Source organism: Octopus bimaculoides, chromosome 3 (genome assembly GCF_001194135.2).
Source record: "Octopus bimaculoides isolate UCB-OBI-ISO-001 chromosome 3, ASM119413v2, whole genome shotgun sequence".
NCBI classification, from domain to species: domain Eukaryota; kingdom Metazoa; phylum Mollusca; class Cephalopoda; order Octopoda; family Octopodidae; genus Octopus; species Octopus bimaculoides.
The window spans coordinates 81073669-81082790 of NC_068983.1; the positions used below are offsets into that span (position 1 = coordinate 81073669).

Below are 9122 nucleotides of genomic sequence, written 5' to 3' on the forward strand. Positions count from 1 at the left end.
GGTCTGGTGTAGCCCCTCAGCTTACCAGCCCTGGTCAAACTGTCCAACCCATGCCAGCATGGACAACAGACGCTAAGTGATGATGATAAGGATAAGCACATCAACACTGGTTGTCTAGTGGTGATGAGAGACAAACACAGACACAAAAGAGATCACACACACACACACAATTTGCTTCTTTCAGTTTCTATTAACTAAATCAACTCACAAAGCTTTAGTCTGCCCAAAGTTATAGTAAAAAAAAACACTTGTTCAAGTTGCCAAGCAGAGGGACTGAACCTGGAACCATGTCATTGGGAAGCAAACATCTTACCACAACAGCTACTCCTATGCTTATAACCAAAATCTGCATACAGATGCCAGATCATTACACATAAGGAATTAGTAGCAAAGGTAGCATTGGACCACATGCCTTGTGGTATTTTATCACATAACTTCCACTTTCTAAGCCAAAATCTTACCAGAATTGCCTTTTGCTTACTTTTCAAGGTCAATAAAATAAATACCAGTAGTATACTGGTTATGTTTCAATCAGCTATACTCTTACAGTTTGTAACCTGGCACTCTAAAGTGAAAAATCAATATTTTACTTGCTAAACATAAAAATGTTTACATGTAAACAACATTGCTTCACTTAATGTAAAAAACCCATAATTATTTTGTTTAATTTCAGATTTAGTCACACTAATTACGATACTGAGAAATAAAGACGGAGAAACAACTAACAAATGCATTTTGCATGTTAGTCAAAGTACCATTCATCAAGTGGCCTCTGCCTGTCTGCTTGTCTGTCTGTTCCAGTCCCCATGTATGCATATGTAAGCACATATATACATGCAAAAATACATGTGGTACATATATACATACATATATATATATATATAAACTGAGGTGCAAGGTAGTGTACAACAAAATGGTCTGACATTTATTTTTTTTTTTTCTTAATACAGGGCATGTCTCAGTGAAAACCTATCTCCTTCGGTGGACCAGAGGTTATCTTGACTGCAGAGATGAAGCTTACCTACACCGAAATGTTATGTGTGAATGCATTTGATTGGTTGGTATCGAGGTTAAATTCTTCAACTATTGATCAAACCAATTAGTGCTTTGAAAGAGATTTTATACATGAAAAATAACCATGTTTAAATTTTTTTCTTTGCTGATTTTTTTTATAAAGATAATGACCATCACTTACTTCTCAATAGTCAGTTATTTTCAGTAGATATCTGAACTGAAAGAGATTAATGACTGATATTTGCCATATTTAATTAGTTACAAATAATTTAAAGTTAATGGAACTAAAAAATTTATTATGCTGAACTTCATTAGGATTTACAAATTTTATGACTAATTTGATATCAAAGGATATCTCAGATAAATCTACATGATTACTATTATCATTGTAAAGGTTAATTTTTTTGTATATAATAAGGTTTATTTCACTGGATACTAAAGGCATGATCTCTGAGTAAAGATGTGTTTAAAAAAAGGATCTATAATTTTTCACTGTTTAAGATAATCAGATACCAAATGAATGTTGTTAATGAAAATCTTCTGCAAGAGTGACCTAAAGTGTTTCTAGCTTTTTACAATTAAAAGAGTAGAACAGGAAAGAATTGAAAAGCACTGTGAATGATTTTCATTGTTATTGATAATGTTGTTGTCATTCCTTGTGTTATTATTTACACAAACTTCATAGGTTAAAGTGATTTATTTACATTACTGAAAAATCACTTATTCTGTCTACTTTTACTTAATGAACAATGAAAGAAGAAAAACCAATAAGAACAATGCAACTGAACAGAGGATACATTTCATGTTTATGATTTCCAAATTTTGTGAAACAATGAGACTCAAGTGATTTAAACAATATTTTATTACTACCACTTCTTTTGGAACCAGCTGTACTTCATACTAATTCCAACATCCTATATTTTGTGATATACATACCTATACACAGAGAAGGTGAGGAGAAAGACTATGAGAGACATATACATACATATAAGCATGCATCCTCACATTTATCCATCAGTAAAATACCAAACTGGAAAAACAAATCTTTACTGTAATATGGATGATGTGCAGTGGAAGCAAGCAAATAATTTAAAACTGCTTGATTTCTACAGGAGGTCATGTAATTCCATTTGCATTACTAATGCTCTTTGGAAAATGATGAACATCACACGCTCTTTATATCCCCACTGTACAGACATAATTTGTTATGTGTCTAGCATTTTCTCTGCTTAGAATTTTTGCTAACCAAAAAAGAGAGATCTCAGTGAAATACTGATTTAGAAAAATTAGTTCAATATCAGCAAGCAAAGATTTAAATCTTCATCGATATTTTAATTTATGCTTCTCTGTGCTGGCAGGCCTTGGTTGAGTCTACCACACACTATATCACCAACCAACTCAATATTCTGAGATGTCATTGAGGCCCACAAGAAGGACCATCTTAGCAGCATTATAGGCCCCAGGGCAAAGCAATGCACTGGGTCCTATAGTATTTGTTTATTGGCAGCAATCAACAGCATACATAGATCAGAAGTGGGACCCTTGGGCAACTGCATACAAACCCACAATGAGATCTAACCTCACCACTTTGTCTAATGTCTTCCTCTGTCAAAAGTACTCTTCACTGATAGTATATGTTATTGATGATGTTGTCATTCCTGGTGTTCATATTTACATGAACTCCATAGGTTAAAGTGATTTATTTACATTACTGAAGAATCACTTATTCTGTCTACTCTTATTTAATGAGCAATGAAAGAAAAAAAAAACTAATAAAAACAACGTAACTGAACAGAGGACACATTTTATGTTTATGATTTCCAAATTTTGCGAAACAATGGGGCTGTTATACATATGGCATTTTTCTAATATGGCTGTTATTCATATGATTGTTATACGTATGGCACTTTTCTAACCTGGTTGTTATACATCCACTTGCACTTTAATTGCAGCAGCTGTACTAGTTTTTATAGTTCAATGAAAAGCATATTAAAGTTTCTTGCTACTGCTGTAGTAGTTTTAGTATACAAATAAAATTATAAGTTTTACAATCAACAAATGAGGTGGAGGAGCTCAAACAAATGCTGGGATGTTTTCTTTCTGACATTCTAATAGTATAAATTTAAGGAATCACTATTCTACTCTCAGAAATATTTTAAGATATTCATGTGATTCACTGAAATGACAATGATAAACAAAAGAAAGAAAGAAAGAAAGAAAGAGTGGTACTAGAACTGATTTATTAGAAATAATTATATGTTATACTTTGAAAGTATACCCTTCCTTATGTAGGATAAGTGGTTTAAAATAAAGCAAAATTGGAAATAATAATGAACATAAATAAGGCAATTAATGAAGTATTGTAAATTTTATCTAGAAAGGTGCACTATCGTAAGATTATCAAGGAAAGCTTTAGTTTTGTGATATATATATATATATATATATGTACATATACATACACACACACATACATATGCATATATACATACATATACACACATACAAACATATATACGTCTACACATATAAATACATTATATATTACACACACACACACACACACAATCTGATTCCTATTTCCAAACAGATATGAATGAATATCTCACCAGAATGGATTTTGTTTAGTCATAATCAGTTTGAACAACTATTTAAATATATATATATATATATATATATATATATATGACAATGCTTTGTATTATCATTTCAGTCCAGTTGTAAGCTGCACCATCATTTCAAATCAAATGAATTCTTTTCTGATAATGACGACAGTGTCCGTTTATGTCATGGCTTTAGTTTTCATAGACTCTAACAGATCAATCAGCAAAATAACTGTACACTACCCCAGGTAGTGATCTAACCATGGCAGACAGACAGGCTGGCAATAGCAAAGAACAGATCAGCTTACTTAATAACACTCGTAAAAGGCATTACTATTCAGCTGCCTTGGGTTTTGCATGAGTTGTATTTCAAAGATGACAGCTTTAATATTCTTGGTTGCCAAAGAAATTAACTTTAATGAAAGAAAATTCCTCATGACTCTAGGGAATATACAGGGCCATCGATTACAGAAAAATCAAAAGAACATATTTACAATATGAGAAATATTTCCACCTAACTTGATGAGAGTCTTAAACAGATGATTTCCTACACTCGATATAGACACTAGATCAAGGAAGATGTCTGCGCCAGCTGCAGTACCCTTTTATTACTGCAAACTGATGAGAGGCTGAGAACAGAGATGTGCAGAAAGCTGCTCATCTCACTGTATTTAATCAGTCAACAAAGAACACAAGTGACTTTTGATTATAGTTCATAGCACTGCCAAAAGAAAGTAGCTGGGGCCATGTAGCTCAACACAGTCTAGTTATTTAGCAGCCACCTTGGTTTGTTTCGCATTCTACTTGCAATATGAACATCTAGACTATCATTTTTAGAAACCTATAGTCTAAAGCTAAGGGATAAATCAGTGGGGTTTTGTTATAATTTTTTTCTCTTATTATTATTATTATTATTATTATTATTATTATTATTATTATTATTATTATTATTATTATTTATTTATTTATTTTTGAATTATCAATAAATGAATAATGATAATGTACATTTATTAAAGAGGGAGAAGGTTATAATAATTGATTCTGAAGATAAATCTGTGTCAATGTGAGTGTATCTATGAGTTGTTATTGCATGTGTATGTGTACATTTATGCATGTGCAATTCATGTACATGCATATGTATGTGTGTGTGTGTGTGCAGAAAAAGAAAGTAGATGTGCAGCATAAATAATAGAAATTCATCTTAACTAACTGGCAAAGCTTCATGTTATAAACATTTAAAGTGAGTCTGCATTGATATGGCCAAAAGCAAGATTCAATATAAAATTGAAAACAGCTTTGTTAAAAATTATTTATAAAACTGAATTTCAAGAACCAAATATTTTTATATAGGAAATAGGGAAATCAAAACTAGCACATTAAATATTTAAGTTATTATTATTATTATTATTATTATTATTATTATTATTATTATTATTATATTATCTGAAATATAAAATTTTTCTGGAAAATGAATATTTTATAGCTGGTACATTTTCACTAGATTTGGAACAAAAACTATTGAAAAGAATTTATTTTATAGAATGTATAAAAGTAGCATTTGCAAAGAGTATGTTCATTTTATATTTCACTTTCAGTAGCTCTTATTTTCAGTATATTCTCCTGTACCATTGGGTACATGAAACCAATGTGGTAGATTTATTTGACATATTTCTTTCCGTTCAAATGTTTTCAAATAATGTTACGTGATTTTTCTTTCTTTCTCTTCTTTTTTTTTTCCTACTTTCTGTTTAAAATTTTGGTGAATCTAATTTACATGTAGTTAAACTTTCTTTAATTAAGACTTCTTCAACTTATATTTAGAATATTATTCAGTAATAATTTCTTTCTTAGATGTAAAGTATTTTTTGTAAATAGAAAAGAATTGATCCTGGTTCTTATTTTAGCAAACATGGCAAAAAGTAAAGCCAAGTTCACTTTAGTAGGATTTGAAGAGACAAATTATTGGCTTTGATGCATATACATTAATTTCACTAATCTAATATTATAAGTAATGTAACTTCACATGACGCATTAACATTGCATCACAAGATCTTCCCAGTCTCTATTTTGAGCACATTGTACTTCTTTGCTGCTTAGACAAATAAAACATATTTATAATTTAAAAACAAGACACAGAGCTTGCTAATTTTGGATATTTTACATAAAATAGTTGACATACTTTATTTAAAGAAAATCCACGAAGACAATTGAAGAATTTTAATTTAGTTTTGGTAATTCTTAGTTTAATTTCTGTCTTGTCTTTGGAAAATAGAGAATTGATCAGAGACTGCAGGAACCTTCTCAATTAGTGCAGAGGATGAGTGAAAACTGATAATGGATAAGGTGATATTCATGAAGTAATAGGTATTTCAAGATGGCTATGTCTTTCAAAGTGATGAATTAAATGAAAATTTTGGGGTAGAATATCAAGAGAAAGGAGGAAAAACAGCAAGTACTTGATGAAAAACAATGAACTGGGAGCAAATCACAGATTCATTGATAAGTTCTGAAGGTGAAAGTAAATTATAATAGCTGAGTTCATTATATAAATATGTTACACTTAACATTAATATCTAAACACTATAAAAACGATTTCTTGCTATATTTTTTTTATTCTTAGCTTTTGTCTAGTTAAATTGGAAATGTTAACAATTCAATAATAAAATGAAAGCTGGATGAATCCTTGTTATGCAGATCCTAATTGTTACTGAATGTATCAATGTCATTGAAGTTACTGGTATATTCCATGCAATAAGTCATGGATGAAAGTTGTGTTGAAACCAGGATGATGTAAATGTTAAATACAACTTACATATGAGCTTGATTCCCATATAGTAGATTTAAAGATAACATTGAATCTAACATTCATCAAAAGGCTGATGTCCACTTGAATTCCCAATTTTCATTAGTAATTACTTAAATCCCATCTACTCCATTTAATTCAAATTTATATACATTAACAGAGGGAAGTTTTTGTCTTCCCATGGCAGTTCTTAGCTTTGAAAAGGTACATAAGAAAATTTTCTTTTATTAATTTGCTTCTCTAGTTATAATCATTAATTATTCATATGTATATTTATATTTTTTGTAGATATATAGACCAACTTAATGAAATCTTTTCAAAATGTCAAGAGCACTTTCTTTAAGATCCATCTCTATACCAATACTAGGTCATGAATATAAAGAAAAATCAGGAAGTCTAGGGAAATAGTTCATATAATATCACTACTGTGATCAATTATTTTTAATTTTGCATATATTGTAAAACAAAATTTGTGAGCTTTCATTTCCCAACCCTACTCCAAGTCTCCTTTTCTCTATTTCACACACAAAACATACATTCAGACACAGATTATGAAACATATATCTGACAGAAGGTCACCAATAAATAGTGTGCTAATGAATAAATATATATAAATGAATAATTCAGTCTATACTACTATATACATTTATACATATAAATATTTGTATATCTATGATAAAGGGTCACCAATATATAGTTAAGTTGATGGAGATAGAGAGAGAGAGAGAGAGACTCTCTATACTACTGCTCTCTGTACTACTGCTACCGTCATCAACACACATAAACAGTTGTATAGATATTTATTTAATGGTATAAGATATTAACAATTGCAACAATATGATACATCATGAAGTTATGAGTAAACCTGGATAAGCTGTGTTATTTGGAATCAATAGAAAGGAACCAAATACAAAACTAATTTCATTTAAGGCTAAATAATTAATTCATATAGCAGATAATATAGACTCTATTTTAACTTTTGTTTAGGTTCTTAACATCTTGTGACCCATTTTAAAAATACTTTATTACAATTAGGTTTAGAGTTCAATTCATTAAATATTTCAACATAACTCTTGTTTCCTTTACTATTAAAATACAAATTTTATTGAAAATACAATAATAAATTCTAGTTGTTGAACAACATAAGTTGTATTTATTAAGTCTTGCCTTGAGTTTTGATTTTGTGCCATATTAAACATTCTTAGCTTTAATATTTTTCAAAAATTTCCCCTAACCTATTTCCAAAACTTTCTACTTTGCTTCTTTCATGAATCTTCATCCTTTACTTGTCTGAGTCAGTATATTGCAGCCATGCTGGGGCACTACCTTGAAGAATTTTAATCGAATTAATTAATCTCAGTACTTAAAAAAATGTTTTTAAGTCTATTACTTATTCTACCGCCCTCTTTAGTGGAATTGCTATGTTACAGGGACATAAACATACTAACACTGGTTGTCAAGCAATGGTGGCGGGACAAACACAGCCACAAAGACGCACACACATAGATATATACATATATATATATATATGACGGGCTTCTTTCAGTTTCTATCTTCCAAATCCACTCACAAGGCTTTGATCAGCCCAAGGCTATTGTAGAAAACACTTGGTTAGCTTGAGATTATAGTAGAAGACACTTGCCCAAGGTTCCACACAGTGGGACTGAACCCAGAATCATGTAGTTGGGAAGCAAGCTTCTTACCACACAGTCACAACTGTGCCCTATTGTCAATGATCATTAATTTTCTCTTTCATAATTATTTTTCTCACTTTCAGGAATAACCTGTGCACATTAGTGTTGTTTGTGAATGTGTGAATGTTTATAATATTACCTTATATTGTTTAGTACATATTCTCTTAGGCATGTTTAAGCATATCTTTGAATCTTTGTATCACAGTATAAGCATGTGAGTGTGTAAGAAAGAAGCATGAATGCCTGTGTGTGCACATGTATGTATTTGTGGGTGTGTGGAGAGAGAGAGAGAGAGATAGAGAGAGTTGTTCTACTAAATGAATAGCTCAAATCAATCAGTAATTTACCATAAATCATCCATCAACATCTACCCTCATACCAGCAGTGGGAGCAAAGCGAAGAACCCCTATGGTGTTAGGCAGCAAAAATACACAGTTGAAAGCCAATTTGTTCTTCTAGCTATTTATTCTTTCCTCAGTAGGTGAAAGGAAAAGAAACAAGTTCATCAAGGTCAGTATCTATTTATCATGATATTCATCTTTAGTGTGTCCCACCCTTGGGTGGGGGATACAACTCATGCAACTCTCCTTTCCTTCCAATCAGTATAATCTCCCTACTCATTTGTGTATTTCCAAGTGTGGAAGAAACTTATTCACACATGTGTGTATGTCTAGAGTCTATAAGAGTCACATGGTGCTGAATCAAACTGTTTTAAATAATGATGATCTCTCTCTCTCTCTCTCTCTCTCTCTATCTATCTATATATATATATAGACAGTCTGTTAAAGTCTGTCATACCGGCCATGATGAAATACCACAAGGTATAGAAAATACATATTCGCCTTTATATATTTAATCCTTTATATTGAACACTCAATATTTCATCTATTCAATAAGATATATTCCATATATTCAATAAGACATTCAATACTTTATTTCATAGTACCATCCATTTTTATTTTATATTATATATTGTATATTATATTATATATTGTATATTCCATATTCTAT

The 9122-nt window shown here is 30.7% G+C and overlaps 1 protein-coding gene and 1 long non-coding RNA gene across 17 annotated transcripts in view; one reads left to right on the top strand and one right to left on the bottom strand.

Annotated features, from left to right (window-relative positions):
- The window catches only part of LOC128247303 (uncharacterized), a 10295-nt gene extending 7061 nt beyond the window's left edge, over positions 1 to 3234 (top strand). The window contains exon 3 of the long non-coding RNA XR_008263676.1: positions 951 to 3234. This is a non-coding gene — a long non-coding RNA (uncharacterized LOC128247303). The remainder of the gene's footprint in view (positions 1 to 950) is intronic.
- Positions 1 to 9122, bottom strand: part of LOC106881143 (zinc finger protein rotund) — a 431625-nt gene that overhangs the window by 43740 nt on the left and 378763 nt on the right. The gene's annotated exons all lie outside the window — the stretch shown is intronic.